The sequence below is a fragment of the Lynx canadensis genome, chromosome A1 (genome assembly GCF_007474595.2).
Source record: "Lynx canadensis isolate LIC74 chromosome A1, mLynCan4.pri.v2, whole genome shotgun sequence".
Classification (NCBI taxonomy): domain Eukaryota; kingdom Metazoa; phylum Chordata; class Mammalia; order Carnivora; family Felidae; genus Lynx; species Lynx canadensis.
The window spans coordinates 127,734,244-127,753,090 of NC_044303.2; positions in this window are offsets into that span (position 1 = coordinate 127,734,244).

Genomic DNA, 18,847 nt, shown 5'->3' on the forward strand with positions numbered 1-18,847 from the left:
GCCAACGGTGGAGCATATGGAATGATTATCTGTAGCCTTACTTGCACTTACCCTGAATATCTGTTGTTTGTCAAAACAGTTTGAATACTTTTAATTTTGGTTTTCCACACATATGATCAGATTACTCACAGTTTACTTTTGAACAGATTTAAAACAAAAAGTCATGAGAATTAAACACCATTAGTGCACTGAGGTTGTTATTCCTAAAATAATTGTATAAATTCAAAACAAACAAAAAAAGCAATCTTTTAAGGAAAATGCATTTACTGTCTTTTAAATAGCATCTAAAAAACCAGGTAAATCAGCCGCAATGAAAAGAACTTAATCAGGTACACATTAATTTATATTTTAATTTCATAAAATTTCATATGTCAAACAATGGAGTAAACGTGAAAAGACAGACAGAGGCAGAGCAGAGTTGAGTGCTAAATTCCAGAAAGATAACCTTTACCTTTGCTATTTATTATTAATTTTCTTCCTTTCAAAATAGGGTTTATCAATAGCAGATATTTCTAATTCTACTGAAACCCATCTATAAAGAAGGCATTATATCTACAAACAAACAGACATCTAGGATTCTTTATAAATGATTAATTTCAGTGGAATGTGCCCTAGGCTTAAAGGAAGTATTTATTACAAGCCAGTGCTTCATATTAAGCTTTGCTGTTTGTCTCCCTAGTACTTCTAGAACAAACTTATTGGTTTCTTAATCACTTACATAGAAAATAAGTTTTAGAAATTACCCATTTTCTAATTTCCACTTATATTTTTCGATTAGAAAAAATTTAGGTCTTTTCTTTGCCACTTGAAAAAAAATGAATAATCATTTTATTTAATCTGTCTGATGCTTGCTTGGTTATATTTTGATATTTCTAACTATTTATATTTTTCTGAGCAAATGAACTATTTCACCATATGTTCAATCTCCCACGTAGTCTCCTAAATAATGGTATCTATGAAGCAGAATCATTTATTTATAAATGAATTGCATTTCCAGTATCATTGCTGGCAGCATACTCCTGAACAACTGCTATGGAGACAGAAAAGTATCAAAATATACAGCGGAAATTTGAACCACATCGAGCCAGTGGCCTGACAAAGGTTAACAGGATAACGTAACATCCAGTTCTGCTTCTTTTCTTACGTCTGCCTCATCTCAACACATACGCAGGAAATGTCTCCTATTTGCCCCCTCCTTCATATCCTAAAGAGGATGTTCTGCTTTGTTTTAAAATTGAAGCCAAAGTAACCAATGTTTCCCTGTTTTTAAAAGCATTTCCTTCATTCTGATGCACGTTAGTCATTATGTTGAAGAAGCTTGGTAGAGTCCATGAAAATTCTGATGTGAATACCAACATTATATTCTCTGTTGCTCTCTCACTAAGTTCCCAAGGACTGATGTATATAAAATGCTAAAGAACCCCACACATGCATTTTATCCCACATTCCATCCAAAAAAATTTAAATCTTTGTTTCTTGATATTTTTGTGGGGAGAATGGTGTAGATATTTCATGCCACAGAGTGGCTGTCATGTTGGTCCAACTGAGCTCACAACACAACCAAATCCGTGAGTGACTAAGGTGTCATGGATTAATACATTTATTTTGACAAGTACCAATCATTTAATATTTTGACAAGTGCAAATCATTTAATAACAGCTTCATACTTTTTTTTTTTTTTTTTTTTTTTTTTTTTTTTTATTTTTTTTTTCAACGTTTATTTATTTTTGGGACAGAGAGAGACAGAGCATGAACGGGGGAGGGGCAGAGAGAGAGAGGGAGACACAGAATCAGAAACAGGCTCCGAGCCATCAGCCCAGAGCCTGACGCGGGGCTCGAACTCACGAGTGCGAGATCGTGACCTGGCTGAAGTCGGACGCTTAACCGACTGCGCCACCCAGGCGCCCCATACTTTTTTTTTTTTAATTTGAGAGTGAGAGAGAGCAAGCAGGGAAGAGGGTCAGAGAGAGAAAGAGAATCCCAGGAAGATTACATGCTCAGCACGGAGCTCAATATAGGACTCGATCCCATGACCCAGGGATCATGATGTGAGCCAAAATTAAGAGCTCAATGCTCAACTTACCGAGCCACCCAGGTGCCCTCACTTTCGTACATATTATTTTAGTTTAGTTTTGGGAAGTAGTCAACATTCAGTTCATCAATAACTTTATCTTCTGTGTTAAGAATTTAGATTTTATCTAGTAGCCCCTGAAACCTATTGAAAGACTTTAAACATTTAGTTTCATTTCAGAAAGATTTATCTGATAGGCATAGAGCAATAGTGTCCAAAATGAGTTACACACATGATAGAGGGCAGTCAAGGCCATCCCCAGGGTATGAGAAGAAATTATGAGAAGTGTGTATGTGCACATATGTATACACAAATACATGTGTGTTTGTGTGTATATGTGTATATAATCTTAGTTAATTGTGATTTTTATTTAAAATTTTACATATATTACCTGTATATAATATTTAAATTCATACCTAGCTAAACAAATATATTCGTTCAAGTACAATCTTTTCTCTTTCCTTTTCTGATGACATATGCAATCAAAAAGTTTAAGAACTATTAACAAATGAATCAAAAGCAAAAAGTTAGTGAGGGACCCATGAAAATAGTCCAAATAAGAAAACACAACAAGGGCCTGCATGAAGACATCAGAAATCAAGAAAAGACACAAGATGCTTGCATATTTTTATGAGAAAGAAGTAACAATGCCATCCCACAAGAAATGTGAAGAGAGAGGATAAAGGAGAATGAGTCTGGGGTGCAAGTTAGATGGTTTGATGGAGCTTAGACTCAAGGAGAGACTTACCAAATGGGTGCCCTACACTTGGGAATTATAAACAAAGATTGTTGTTTTGGTAAAAAGTTTGAGGGAAACTATACCAGATAGGGAAAGATGCACAGAGAAAAATAAATTGTTAAATCTCTAAACCCATCCTTGTCTACCTCAACCATAATGATTTAGTTTTATCTGTGTTACATATTGGATTTTTTTATATAATATTTTTGTTTATAAGAAGGGATTCCCTGGCTTTTAAATGAAATAAAATTAGAAAATTACTGCTATATGTTTCAGTACCTAAATCTGAGAAATCAACACTTAAGGGCAGGGAAAAACATGCAAAACATAATTAATGTCTGTAAATAAAGATCATGAAACTAACCTATTTATGCTTAAAAGAAACCAACTTTTTAAATGGCAAAGAAAGTTCTGCCCATCAGACTAAGATGTGTTCATTATCTTAATCTTTAGATACTATAAATTTTCTACGGACAGAATTTTTTGTAATGCCATCCCATCTCCAAAACAGATATTGCTAATGTCTAAAAGAAATCAAATATGTGGACAATGCACCTAATCACCAATATAAGGTAACTATTCTTTTAATTATCTTGGCCTCTTCTACAGCTACATGTCCCACAAGAATTGGACAAAATCCTCCATATAAATAACAAAGTTGAAATGTCTTCAAAGGAATATCAACCGGTTATCTTCCTAAAGTCTTCATAGGGTTGTAACAGTACATTTGTCACGGTAGAAACTTGAGATTTTACCTTGGTCTCTCTCTAGGTACTCTGGCAAGCAAAGTTTAAAAGGAACTGTGACCTTGTAATCAATATTAATGGACAGACTTCTGTGCTTTATGTTAGTAGAGTTGCTACAGCAATGTTACAATGCTCCAAGGATTGCTATTGTTGCTGACATTCCAAACCAAGTCAATAGAGTAATTATCTTACCTTCTTGAGAATATACTTCTTCTACCTCAGGTCACTGAACCTTTTATTTTTTTCAACATAAAATTTCTATCCAAAAAGAAATCTAATACAACTGAGGATGAGGACTATAATAGTATTACATTAAGAAGAATCCCTTTTGAGGCCCTCTACCAAAGTGCTATGATTTGATAGTATACATATTGCCTATGTACAGAAGCACAATAATTATAGCAAAATTTAACATGAGATTATCTAAAATAATCTAATTTACTATCAATGCCAAAAAGACTAATTCCACCACTATTCCCTGGAATCTGTGGACAGTCCAATGGGCCTGTCTCTAAAAATAATAGCCACAACAGGGGCGCCTGGGTGGCTCAGTTGGTTGAGCATCTGACTTCAGCTCAGGTCATGATCTAGCAGTTCGTGAGTTTAAGCCCCACGCTGGGCTCTGTGCTGACAGCTCAGAGCCTGGAGCCTGCTTCGGATTCTCTGTCTCCCTCTCTCTGCCCCTTCCCTGCTCATGTCTCTCTGTCTCTCAAAAATGAATAGACGTTTAAAAATTTAAAATAAAATAAAAATAATAGCCACAACAGTATCTCCAAATTTTTTTTTTTTTTTAGAAAAGGTCTGTGGAACCCTATAAGCTTAGTTGGTATTTGCCAAACATGGTCCCAAATCTTTAGCAATTTTTCAATAAGCAATAAAGGGAAACTGCCCATGCAAGGTTTAAAAAAATATATTCCAAGGAGGAGCCAAATAGCTCAGTCACTGTATTTGGATGCAGCTGTTGTGTTTTCTTCATAGGAATGCATAGCGTGGCTTACTGTTACTGAAGAAGGATGCTGGAAGGCAGATGTTTTTTTAAGCAAGCAACTGAATTGTAAAAGTCCTAGCAATAATATATTTCACAATCCCTGAATAATTTGCCCCATCAACCTTCCTGATTTTTGGATTCCAAGAAGAATGAAGTTGATGGCTTATAACTAACTGTGTGAGGGGCATGACAGCCACTATTGATCAACCCTGATGTCAGAGTGAAATGTGTGTCTTCCTTGTTAATATGCATGCTCTTCTCCTCATGACGGACTGTGATAACCTGTGCAGATTGCAGACACACGGTTTCACTGCATGTCTCAAGCATATATAAGGAAGGGCCTAGGTGCTGTGCAGATGAATCATGTGTTTGTCTAGATCAAGTCACGGCACAGGAAATGCCAAAATGAATAACAAAACAGAGCGATTTCATGAAATAGACACTGTAAGTGAATATCACATTCCAATATAATTTTCTGTCCAATTCAAAAATTTAATTTGCCTACCAAAGCCTGTTTAGCAGAACACACACATTGTAAGTTAGCCTTAGAATCTTCACTAGGCTTGCCCAGATTCTCTGCCAGAAATACTTATTATAGATCTGAAGACCATATTTTTTTTTGACTCAACCCTTCTCTGGGGGCTTCTTCACCCAGAGCCTTTGGCAATATCACAATGGTAAAAACCAAGTTAAAATGAAAACTTCATATCTAGTATCGGTTGGCATGACTTTGGCTTCAAGTACTGGAAAACTATGACTCTGCTGAGGTAAAAGGAGGAAATATCAATTTTCAGCTGGCCAAAAGTCCAAGGCAGGTGTGGTTAAAGTGGCATGGCAGTGACATCAGTGACATCTATACATCCTTTGCACCTTTCTGCTCCTCATCCTCCACTGCCAGAATCCCTCTGACTAGCTCCCCTGGTGGCCTCTGAGATAGCTTGCAGACATTACAATGCAGAGTAAATGCTCCTCCTGAGCATCTAGAAGCCTTCCAGCAAAACCATCCCATAACTCACTTTCCATGAATGTGGCACATGCCCACGTAGGAGGATACTTGACTGCCCCTTGTCCACCTTCTAACAATACAGTACAGAATGGGATTTGAAATCAAGTTTCTATCTGTGTGTGTTTAATAAAAAGTGTTGTAGAAAGTAGGAGTTGCTAAAATCCCTCTTTTCTCATTGCATTCCAAACAGTGCCTCAATTGACCGGTCAGGTTGACATAATGCCTGGGTAACTATTGCTTACCCACCCCCCACCCCCCACCCCCCCACTCATGAAACTCTCCCAGAGTTTGCAGGACACCATACTCTTCTGGTTCTCTTCCTACTGCTTAATCAACTTGGGTTTGTCTCACTTCTCTGGCTTCATACCTGCTTCAAGCCATTTCAATGGCTTTAGATAGCACAGTCATATGAATGTTCTTCTAACTCATACCTCCACTCTCACCTCTCTTCCAAGTGAGGGATTACTACTTGTATCACCTGTGTGCACCCAAACTCAACAAAGCACTCTCTTCTTCTCCTCCCAAGCTCACATCTTCTCCTGATTTCCCCAATTCTCTTTCCACCTCATCATTCCCCCAGTCATCCAGGCCTGAGCCTGAGAATCATCTTGGGTGTCTCACTCTTTCTCAACTACCCTATTAATTTGTATATATAATATGCCATAATATCTATCACATAGCTCTAATCTGTCCCTGAGTCTTTCCTTTATCACCAAACTTAACTCCACATTAGCTCTTACCCTGTTGAATACACCAGTGTTGTTGTTTTTTCAAATCCACCAGTCTTAATATTTCTTAGACCACACACCCTGTCTGTGCTCCCGAGAAATCATTCCAGATGAATCTTCCTACAGCATTGCAACAACGTCTGCCTGCTAATTCACTCCATCCTGCACTTGAATTCACTGGCCCGCTGGTTCTTTCCCCAAATTGCACCATTTGGTGAAATACTCCCTATTTCTGTGCCTTTGTCTAATGTTCTTTTCTCTTTATGCCATTTCCCTGTCTCTGCTTCTGTGGAAATCCTGCTCATCCTAAACCTCAGAGGGTTGAGAAGAAATGTTTGTATCCTCAAGACAATATACAAGATTATCGTGGTTCAAGTCTGTGTGTCATTTACTAACTGAAATTGAGGAGCCAATACTTCAATTCTATGAGATTCAGGTATTCCTCTGTAAACAGGGAGAGAGTATAATACTTTCCCTGTCTCTGTCATAATTGAATTATTTCAGCTGATAGTTGAAATTAACAGAAATTTTAAATGAGATGAATATGTGAAAGCAAGTGCAAAAGCTAACATGCTATGTATAATGGAAAGTGTTATTATCAACATCTTCCTAACGCTATGGATTCACAGTATGCTTAAGGTATCTTTCCGGGATTCTACTTACAGTTATCACATTTATGGTCAATGTTGATGATTTCTCTCTTGGCATGTGTTTAGCCACTTAAAAACAGGCCTGCTGAGGTTTATGGAGTCTACTAGAATGTAGAGTCACACCCAGAAGACATAATAGATTCTGAAACTTCATGACATATTTAGTTAGGGTATGAAAGAAACAAAAGATATTAATTATAATATCACAATCATAGGGAAAATTCCCTTTATTCAAATGTAAATAGTAATTTTAATAATCTCTATGAGTACATAATTTGAAATAAATATTTATGTAAATATTGATTGAGGAATTGATCTTTTACTCATGCTGAAGTTACTTGGCTATCCTGTGAACAGTTGGTTTTACACTAATGTATGCCATGAAAAATTTAAGATTCAGCTATTTCTGGAGAGTAGCAGTTACATGCTAGGCATAATAGAATACCATGGTCTTGCTGAGAGGCCTGGTCGAGGAGATTGCTTTTTAGCATTTAAAACACTTGAAGGGAAATTTCTAAAACCATGGTATTCATTCCATATTTGATGTTACAATATGGACTGTAAGATTTTTCCCCTTTTCTCTTTTATTTTTTCCTTTTTTTTAAATTTTCTTCCTTCCCTCCTCCCTCCCTCCCTCCCTCTTTTTTCTTTTCTTTTCCTTCTTCTTTCTTTCTTAGCCTGAAGAACTCTCCCACAGCCTCAGAATTTTCTCTCCATTTTCATCCATCCTTTATTAATTGATAGTGCTAAAACATTAAATACATTCAAGCCTGTATTCTACCAGTCAGTGCTGCCATTTAAAGCACAAAATTTATAGTACCATCTAGTTTAACCCTTAATTTTATACATGTGGGTCCATAACACAGCAACACTGTCCATTCCCCAATTGTTCCTTAAGATTCACTTTCATGTTATGCAAAATTAATTAGTGCTCTACTTTGTCAATTCTATTGTGCACCTCCATAAACTAATACGGAAAAGGGAGTGGCAGGTTGCTTAAAAGCAACATAGCATTATGATAAACAGCACAGATTCAATTACCTGTTTCTCAGTTTTCTCATCTAAAAACTGGGAGTAACAAGCATGCATCTAACTTGAGTAGTTATTAAGATTAATTGGATTAATGTGCACAAAATGATTAAAGTAGTACTTGACATGTAAGTACTCTGTAAGTATCAGCTATTATTATATTTGTTGGTTTAGCTATCTTATTATTCTAGGATTTCATTATGTCAGTGCATGTAGTGAGCAGGTTTCTATCCTGGTAACATCATGGCTATGACCACCCTCCTTTCAGTTCTAGATCAAAAGAAGAAATTGGCAAAGATTCAAATAGAAATCAGGCCTGCAAAGCACCACGTCAAAGGGCAGGAGTAACTCCTTTATTTCAAGGAAGGATAACTCCTGTTTGGCCAGTATAGATTCCTTTCCAGTTAAATAAATAACTTTGTAGTGAATGGTAGGCAATGAAAAGACGAAATGGCATATAGAGGTTGACAAAGACAGCAACCATGATAATTAGTTAGCCTTCCAAACAATAAAGAGAAACCAAGTATTTACTTACTATTTTTCTATTAATATCTTTTAAATTAAAATCACTACCCATGGAATATTCAGCAAAGGCTGGAAATCCTTAACTTCAGATATTTCTAAATGGTTAAAACCTTCCTTTCTAAGAGAACTTGCATTTAGATATATTATCCTTAAACTCAGGATCTTTAAAAGATCTGAATTTTTCATTATCTCTACAGCACACTCTTGGAGATAAGATGTTTCACATATTCATGGTCTCTCCCTGAATCTTGGAAAGTCTTCAGGCAAAACGGCAAAGCTGGAGCCCAAGTTGAGGCAGAGCCTTATTTCTGCCAACAATATCATGCCTGGCCAGGCCTAAAAGATTTGCCAAGACCACACAGCCAGACTAGATGGTAAATTGGAGTTATAATTCTTTTTGCAACTGGAAGCCATTCTGAACTCTTGCCTAAAGTTTGAGAAAGTGAAAAGGTACCCAAACCAGAAATCATTAAGACTCAGAGATAATTATATTGGAAAACCAACAAGCATTTACCTAATGATTCCCCAGAGCCACTCCTAGAAAAAGGAATGAAAAGGAAAGGTTTACACCACCTACAACACAAAGATTCAAGGCAGTCAATGAGCCAAAGAATAAAACTACAGTTCTGAAATTTTATAATAACCTGGTACTATTCCCTTCACATTTTTGAATAGTTCACATTACTATAATGTAGTCAGATATATAATTGGTTTTATGCATCTATCCTTAAAACACCAAGAGCAAATTAAAATCACTACACTGAGAAACACCGTCATCAGCAATTCTTTTTGCATAAACTATTTTAAATTTTTGTTACTGAAGATTTTTTGCTTCTAAGTCCACAAAGCAAATTGCTCAACATTATGCACTACAAAAAGTCCAGGATGCCTCACAAATTAATCTCTCTTGTATATAATGACTACATATATAAAATGAAAGGGTGACATGTGATGTTCGAAATCCTTTCCAGCTCCAAAGTTCTATGAAATAGGTATTTTTTTCAAGTATCAGAAGAGAAAGAGAAGGATGTTTAATATTCTGAGCTTGTAACACTTCAAGTTTCCAGACAGTCACCACTGAGCCTATACAATTATTGACAAATAGCTCTGAAACCATCCCATGAAAATGTGCCACCGATGTATTGTATTTTGGTCCACTAATGTCTTAAGTACACGAAATAGCTGCATTCATATTTTCTACATTTCTAAAATAAGGACACTGAAAAGATATCCTGAGTCGCTTTTAACTGAGTTTTCTAAATCTACAATTTTATAACAACAAATCGTACTTCCTACAGAGAAGTCTTATATTCTAGGTTACCAAGTGTAAATTTTTGCTCAGGAAGGTTAAATTGATACTCTAGGGACTTCCTTGTGCTCTGAGGGATATGATGAGGCTTTTTTGGGTGGGAGAGTAAATGAACCATGATGGGTGTGCCTAAGACTGGGCAGAATGCAATTTATTTTACTTGATTTACAAAAAAATAAAAAAAGACTATATAAACTTTACAGCATTCACCAGTATTCCTATTCTTTAATACATGGCTCACTGACTAGGACCCAGTTTTTCATGTAGATATAATATGTTTCCTTGTTCCTGATGAGTTTTTGGAAACCAAAACAAACCTCCTTCTGAACTACCTCCTAAAAGCATACTTCAGATTTGTCCTAAGTAATAATTGTTACCTTACAAACCTAATCATTACTCCTTTTTTGAATGCAAAGTAGCGTGCTATTGATTTGCTGACTTTAATAAATCAAAACCATATGGGAAGTACATTTCTCTCATCCTCTTCCTGGCTTTTATGTGAACTGCACTCATAAATTCTGGAACAGCTTCATTCTATGGGGAGGTATACTGCCATCTAGTGACCATATAGGAAATCACATCTGTGCATTTTCCCTCTAGACTAGGTAGTGCAATGAGGAATTGGACTATACATCGGAATCGAAAGAAGAGAAACAGGAAAGAAATTCCTCCAGCAGGAATTTTAGGTAACCATTTGCTACATACATTATTCCGCATATCCTTTACTAGCCAATATGATTATAACAATACTAACATGGCATTCTCACTCTCTTGGGGTTACTTCCTAATTTTAACCCACCACTGTTACATAGTTTCCTAAACAAATGCTTTTACATGGAACATTTAACATCAATAAACCAGATATTTGTTCATTAAAAGTTAATAGGATTTTTAAAATGTAATTCCAAACATTGCACTGTAAAATACATTTACTTAAAATTGCATCATTTTATTGACTCTAAGCGATACCCTGCTAGGATAATACTAAATTGTTGAATATTTAAAACACCACAAATTTTAGGTGAAATAAATGGCATGCTATTTAAAGAGTAAATATTTTCTCAGCATAGAATCAACAATTGCTCCTCATTGTCAGGAAAAAGAACCTGATTGTATTTCTAGTTTAATTGTGGTATTAAGGCAGGTATCCTAAATAAGATACACTTGCCTGGGTCAGGTTAGATGTCCATAACATCCTGGAAGATTATGTCCATCCTGGCAGATTATGTTCCTCCATCTGGAAAGTTCTACAAATACAAGGAACATGTCTGATGCATCTTTTTGTCTCCACCCACCACCCCCCATTTGCTAGCATAATGCCTGGAGTGTCATACAGCTCTTCAGTCATAATTTTGGAGATTTTTATTCACAATGGAAACAAAGACTCTCTTCTCTATGATTTACTACTCTTCTTCTGAGATGCTCTTTCTACAAGTTGTGCTCTGACTTGTTTGATATTCACCGTGCTCGTTCCTAAAATCTTTAGAATCCTGAGTATCCATGTCCAAAGGGCATCTCGTCCATGAGTTATCCCTTTAACAGGCAGGTAACTATAGTTAATGCACCATTTGATGAACTGGATACACAAGGATGGGAATGAGGAACTCTTAATTCTTAGTATTTTCAATGGTTAATATTAGCATTCTAGTATAAGGAGGTTTCAGTCCTATAACACACACAGCATTATTTACAGTTTAAAATCAGAATTTTTAGAATTATGAGATTGGACCACAGTGCACTACATACTACCATGTGGCTCCCAAAAAAAAATGTACTTTATTTTTAAATAATGCGCTGGAAAACTCCTTAATCATCCTTACTGCCCAGTGACTTCTAGGTGAATCATGGCATATATGTGTCAATCTCAACTATGTAATATCTATACCTGTACTCCAACTAACTATAACTAGGTTTTCACTGTGGGGTATAATGAATTTCAGTGAGACTATTCCGATAACTAATTTACCAAATAAATATTCCAAAAACATTTTCTTTGTAGAGCAAAATTCAAAAAGATAGATTTATCTTTCTCTAGGATTGCTGAATTGGGATTCAAGTCAGTGATTTTCCCATAATCTATAGTAAACTACTCATCACACTGCTCCTCTCCAAGGACAGACTGTCACAAGGTAGAAAGGAACTCTTTTTAGCCGACACCCCCACGAGTACCTAGTGTTCAACCATATAGCTCCCACTCATAAAGTCACAAATGTTTGTCCCTAAGGTAAATAAGTATGTCTGTGGACTATAGCCTAAGAGTTACAGAGTTATTATTGCCTCCTGATCTATAGGTGTTCAAAGCATATGAAATGGACTAATAAAATGTCATGATACACATGGCAATAAGTCAAGCAATGTTTGTAATGGAAACTGAAAGGACCTCAGAGCCTTGTGACCTGGGTTCAAGTCTAAATCTTCCACTTTATAGTCAGGGCAGTTACTGCACCCTCTGAGTCCAAGTTTCCTCATGGAATTGCGAAAATATACAGAGATACTGTCTGCTAATCTTGATGACCCAAAGTTCTGCTTTTGGTGCACACCAAACTTTAAAGACAGCAATAATTTTCAGAGAAAGTCTGGGGCACATGGGCAGCTCAGTCAGTTAGGTGTCTGACTGCAGCTCAGGCCATGATCTCATGGTTCATGGGTTTGAGTCCCATGTCGGGCTCTGCGCTGACAGCTCAGAACCTGGAGACTGCTTCAGGTTCTGTGTCTCCCCCTCTCTCTGCTCCTCCCCTGCTTGCGCTCTCTCTCTCAAAAATAAATAATAAGCATTTAAAAAAAGGAAAAGTCAAGGTAATACTGAAATGTCTGTTAAGAAACATGCTAATGACAAATACAAATTGAAGAGATTATCATCTAACCTGTAAAGATTTTAAGTTTAGAGAGGGTTTGGCTGCTGAGATTAGGAATGAAGTTATATACTCAATTCAAGCACCTATTTCTTTTTTGTGAAACAGAAGGCAGTTTTTCTAAGCAATGATGGTGCAAATTACATTTATCTTTCAAAATAAGGAAAATAAAATCAGAAGAGGTTTTTATGACTAGTTTTAATAAATAAATCCATAAGATTGTATACCGGGAAGAGTTCTCTCAGGAATGAATTTTATGTTTAGCATTGCCTTTCAGACACAGGTAATATTTTTAGACACTTCATATATTTCAGAGACTAAAAGCATGTATTCACTTATATTTCCATTGAGTCAATAAATATTTCTTAAAGGCCTTCTCCGTGACACGCAGAGATTTGGGAATAGATTATTTGTATTTTATGATGAAAATTAAAGTAAGAGGTCATATTAAACTTGTAATAAACTAATAAACCAGCAGAAAGAGATACTTAAAAATGAGGGATTTTACAGTTTCTTATAGTCCAAAGAAGCATTGTATCTGCTTTAATTATCAAACAACTTTGTGTTTCATAAGAAAATTAGATAAAATGTATATAAAGTATATATACTAACGTATATATTTTACTTTTATTTTTATTTATTTTAGTGTTTATTCATTTCTGAGAGAGAGAGAGAGCACATGTGTGTCCATGTGAACAGGGGAGGGGCAGAGAGAGGGGGGCACAGAGGATCTGAAGCAGGCTCTGTGCTGACAGCAGAAAGCTCAGATGTGGGGCTTGAACTTATGAACTGCAAGATCATGACCTGAGCTGATGTCGGCCACTTAACCAAGTGAGCCACCCAGGTGCCCCAAAAGTATATATTTTAATGGATGAGAAAGCAACAAGAAAGAAAACAGGAGGGGCTTTATAATGGGAGAAAAACAGAAAGAAAAGAACAGCCAAAACTCTTAATGCCCCAATCTTCTGAATTAAAAGAAAAGTTACTTAAGTATATTTTAAAGTCCACAGTTATCTGTATATGTGCCCACAGAAAGTCATAATTAAACAGGCATTATCATTCTACCACATACATGAAGAAAGGCAAATGCTGGATGGAACATATTAAACATGTTTCTTCACTGTTTAGCAGTCTTACACCAGTGATGTAATTCATAAGCTATCTATATTCCAGCGATCTGGCCTCTGTTGATCCACCTAAAAAGCACACTACTTAGCATTTATCTAGCCTTTCCTAGGAAGGAGCTTAAGGTTTTTTGAATTAATCATCTACTGACTCTTATCACACTAAGAGAGAAAGACAGCAATCAACATGAACCATCTGGGATGAATGAGCAATGCAGAGGCGCAGAAAATCACGTGAGACAGCCAATAACTTGCTCCCATTGTTCTTTTTCATTGTTCTTCTGACAAAGAACAATGGGCATTATGGGCTTCTCAGAACTACAGATTACAAAGTTCAGCCAGATGCTTTTTCATACAGACAGACATAGCTGACACATGCAGTGACATTTCTACAGGACTGCAAGACTAGCAATGATCAATACCAATGTACTAACAGCAGAATGTACGTGGAGAGAATTATAAAGGCATTTAACACAAGAATTAGAAATAGAAATAGAAAGGTTTTCTGAATTAGCCCTAAGCTAAGCAAACCATCCAGAAAACCAGATCACCCTACCACCCAGCCATTTGTCCCTGTGACCCCTCTTTGGGTGTGACTCATTAAGGGAGTCATTTGTGACCCACTCTGTTCCTGAACCACATTGATCACATTTTGGCACAGCCTGGTATGTATTTTTTTATGTTTATGATCATCTCTCCACTAAACTTTTAGTTCCTGGGGGCCAAATACCTTACTTATTTTTGTATTCTGAAGCCCTATCAAACATAATAAGCACCGAATAAATGATGAATTAATTAAGCAAATGATCTCAAAATTGAGGTTGATTAAAACCGAGGTGCATACATAAGTTACCAAGGCCTAAAATGACGGCTTAGTACCCAAGGAACTGTTCAAATACTATAATTTATTATCAAAGAAATGAAAAATATTGTCATGGCTTTGCTTTCAAGAAAAATATGACGTTAGACAAAATATTTGCTAGATTGTTGTTATTTCTGTATTGTAAAAGTATTTTTTTCAAAATTTAAGGTACAAATTTAATATGAGGAAATAAACATTTTCTATAATCCTATCAGATGGAATTGGTTTTATATTTAAATTTGTTTTAAAAATTTGCAAAAAAGAAAAAAAAGAAAAAAGAAAAATGTGTAAAGAACTATATTAGGTATAGTTTTAAATTTTAAAATAAATATCTCTATCATCATTTTTTATAAATATGTGGAGGCACCATAATTTTTAATAGGGTGCTATTAATGTATATTCATCCCCAAATATTTGACTATTATCAACTTAGCAATGAGCATCCTTATGCAATTAGCTTTGCCCACTTCTCTTATTACTACCTCAAGATAAACGTCTAGCAGCGAAATTGCTACATCTAAAGGGTATGCATATTTTTAGGACTTTTGACAAGGAGTGTTAAATTACCTTAGTCAGTATATCCAATTTATAGTCTCAAAAAATATATGTGTGTCCATTTGCTTACCCCTTACTTGACCTGGTTGTTACTAATCTTGCTAATATTTTACAATATATTTCAGCAAATTTTCAAATTACTGTCAACAAAGACTCAGAGACAAGCATATTCCCTCAGTTTATTATCTCTAATATTGCAAAAGTCAACAAGGAATGAAGAGTTCCACATTTTTTTTTTAAATTTTTTTTTCAACGTTTTTATTTATTTTTGGGACAGAGACAGAGCATGAACGGGGGAGGGGCAGAGAGAGAGGGAGACACAGAATCGGAAACAGGCTCCAGGCTCCGAGCCATCAGCCCAGAGCCTGACGCGGGGCTCAAACTCACAGACCGTGAGATCGTGACCTGGCTGAAGTCGGACGCTTAACCGACTGCGCCACCCAGGCGCCCCAGAGTTCCACATTTTTAACCCTTAATACGTGTTACATAATCAGTCTCTCTTATAATGACACAATTCCTATTTGCACAGCTAAACCATAGGGAAAGTGCAGCAAATTTTAATTTCAATGTTGCTGAACCTAGAAACATTTTCTAGACTAAAGTGTATGAGTGTCATAGTAACAATGGCTTAAAGAAATGATGTTTTCCATGCCAACTGAAATAAAACTGATTATCCTGATACAGTGAGTACTTTTGCATTGTTGAAGAAGAAGGAGAAGGAGAAGGAGAATAAGGAGGAGGGGGAGGAAGAGGAGGAGGAAAAGGAGAAGAAAGAAGAGGAGGAGGAGGAGGAAAAGGGACAGAAGGGAAGGGGGGGAAGAGATAGGGGGAGGAAAGAGAGGGCAAGGGGAAGACAACGTTTGTTGTTGTTGTTGCTGTTGCTTGTGAGCACATCAGAAGCAGTAAGAAATTTCACTGCAAGCACTCCAAATAGGTAATCAGATACATCTGTAGTTATCTTCCTCCATAAATATTTCCTGGTGATTTTGCTAACTATGAACCTGTAATAGAAACTCTCTGAATTTTACTCCAATAGAAAGCCCAGATTATTTCCACTCCAAACAAAGAGCCTAAATGTCAAATTGACAGCCGTCTAGCTTCTGTTCTTGCCAAGGTAAGTCAAGAAAAGTGATGTATGAGAAAGATAAACCAAAGGCAAAGCCGAAAAGCCATTCTGCAAGGTATGCTAAGCTCTGTCCCAATATCAATTCTTCAGACCTGTAATGACTTAAATTCCTATAGAAATCCTTATATAGGATAATGATTTCATAGGTAGGCCTGTATCAAAGGTAAATACAATAAAACATGTTGGGGTGGCTGGGTGGCTCTGTTGGTTAAACCACCGACTTCAGCTCAGCTCATGACCTCACAGTTCCTGAGTTCAAACCCCATCAGGCTGCAGAGCTTGCTGGGGATTCTCTCTGCCCCTTCCTCATTTGTGTTCTTTCTCTCCCTCTCTCTCAAAATAAATAAACTCTAAAAAATAAATAAAACATGTTTACCCATAATAAATAATGTGCTTTTTGGTAACTCACATAAAATTGCTGTTAAACCATCGTTGCTCTACTTTGTACAGAGATGCTAATGAAAGTTTTAGAATTAATTACAGGAAGGCGGTTTTCTCTCCTGAAGATATACCTATTATCAGGTTTCTGTATTTCACTCTTTTTAAGGAAGTTCAGATCTAGATTTAGCTCCAAATACACAATGTACTTTCACATTTGTGTTTCTGACTTAGATTTCCAGACCCCTTTTATACATTTTGAAAAATTAGGATAGCTTAACTCCTTTTTTTTTGAAACAAAAAACATGAAAAATAAACACATAAATAATGAGGCGGCTTTTATGGCCTAAACCTGATCATCCACACTGATGAAAATGACATGAGGTACAGATAACCAGATACTGAAACTCAGAAAACCTACATGATTTTGGAATTTACTAGAAATATGTGTGGAAACACTCATGCACCAGCATTTGTCCTTATTTATTTATTTTCAGATGATCCTGAAGTTTGGTCTAAGACAAAGCTCGGTAGACACTCTGACATAAGTCATAGCTAACTTCTCCAGGAAAAAAAAAAAAATGGATATCTACCTGAATTAGATATTTAGTGGTGCTAGGCAATTATTATCATGGTGGAAATGAAATTATTAGTGCTACATTTTACATATAAAAGATGTCAACAGCTATACTGTTTAATTCAACCCTATGTGAACTTACAAACTGAAACAAATGAACTGAATTATAATTCAAAGGAGCAACAAAACCTTACTGAAGTGGGGTGAGAATGGGGGTTAGGGAAAAACTAACCAACCTACTTTTGAATACTGGGTTAGGTATATAAGACAAAAACAAAGCTAAAAATCTAATTAAAAAGCTTACATTCTTTTCTTATTTTATACACAGGCACGGGTTAGCAATTCTGAAACTACTTTCTACAACCACATTCTAGGATTGAGCAAATATATAACACACAGTAAATAATGGGGCCAGGCTTCTCAGTGTTGTAAGGAAGTTACGTAGACAAAAAGGGAGGATAGAATGACCACTGTAGTGTTGGACTGGAATTGGAAGTATCAGTGTGAAATTACAGGCTTCATATGTAGAAATACCAAGATATATGCACGGATACAGATAAGTGTGGGTAAGTTTTTGATGCATACATTTATGTACATCAGTACATATATACATATACTTCTTCCCAGATCTGTCTGTTCATAGGACCTGGAGCAATGAGCATACCTGTTCTCTCCCCCCAGTTTTCGATTCTAAATATCATTTCCTATTAAAAGGAATCAAGAATCCTTAGCAAAGCGGCTGATTCCAAGGCTGAAGCAGGGAAAAAAATACAAGACTTTTGCATATTTTCTGCCAAAAAGGAAGAAAGTGCTCAAGCATTGATGGGGACATATGAAAATGACAATAAAACAAGTAGAGGGAGCTTCTCCTGTACAAATCTGGGACAGTATCAGCATCAAAATAAATGTTATTAATCAACAATATTAAAAGATTATAATCTGCTAAATAAAGAATCCATGAGTTTATACAAAAACAAATAGGAAGGGAATACTTTTTCATATAATAAAAAAAACAACTAATAAATGAAAAAGAAATGATCACCCTTAGGAAACCATTATAATAAGTGATTCAGGCATAAACTTTGATGAATTCTAATTACTGGGTAAAAATTTGACAAATAACAGGATATTTACTTGGTCTCAAAGTATCACTCTACAAGTTACTTTTTAATTACAAAGAAGAAAAATAGCAATTTTAGAGTGGAGGAAAAGCACTCATCACTTTAACCAAATGATCAAAGTTAAATTATAGTAATGGAACTAAACAGCATGTGCCTCTGGATGTAAGTAATCAGCATCACTCCTGCAGAATTCCTACCCAAACTCTATGCCCTGAATCTCATCACAAGGAAATATAAAACCCAGACTGAAAGACAGCTGCAAAACAATTGGTCTGTATTCTTCAGAAACATCAATGCCATGAAATACAACCAAAGTTTCAGAACCTGTTTCAGTTTAAAGGAAATTAAAAAGACATGACAACCAATTGTAAATCATTATTTTGTAATTTTTGGCATAAAAAGCATTATTGGGACAATTATTGAAATTTGAAATAAGGTCTGTAGATTAGATAATCAGATTG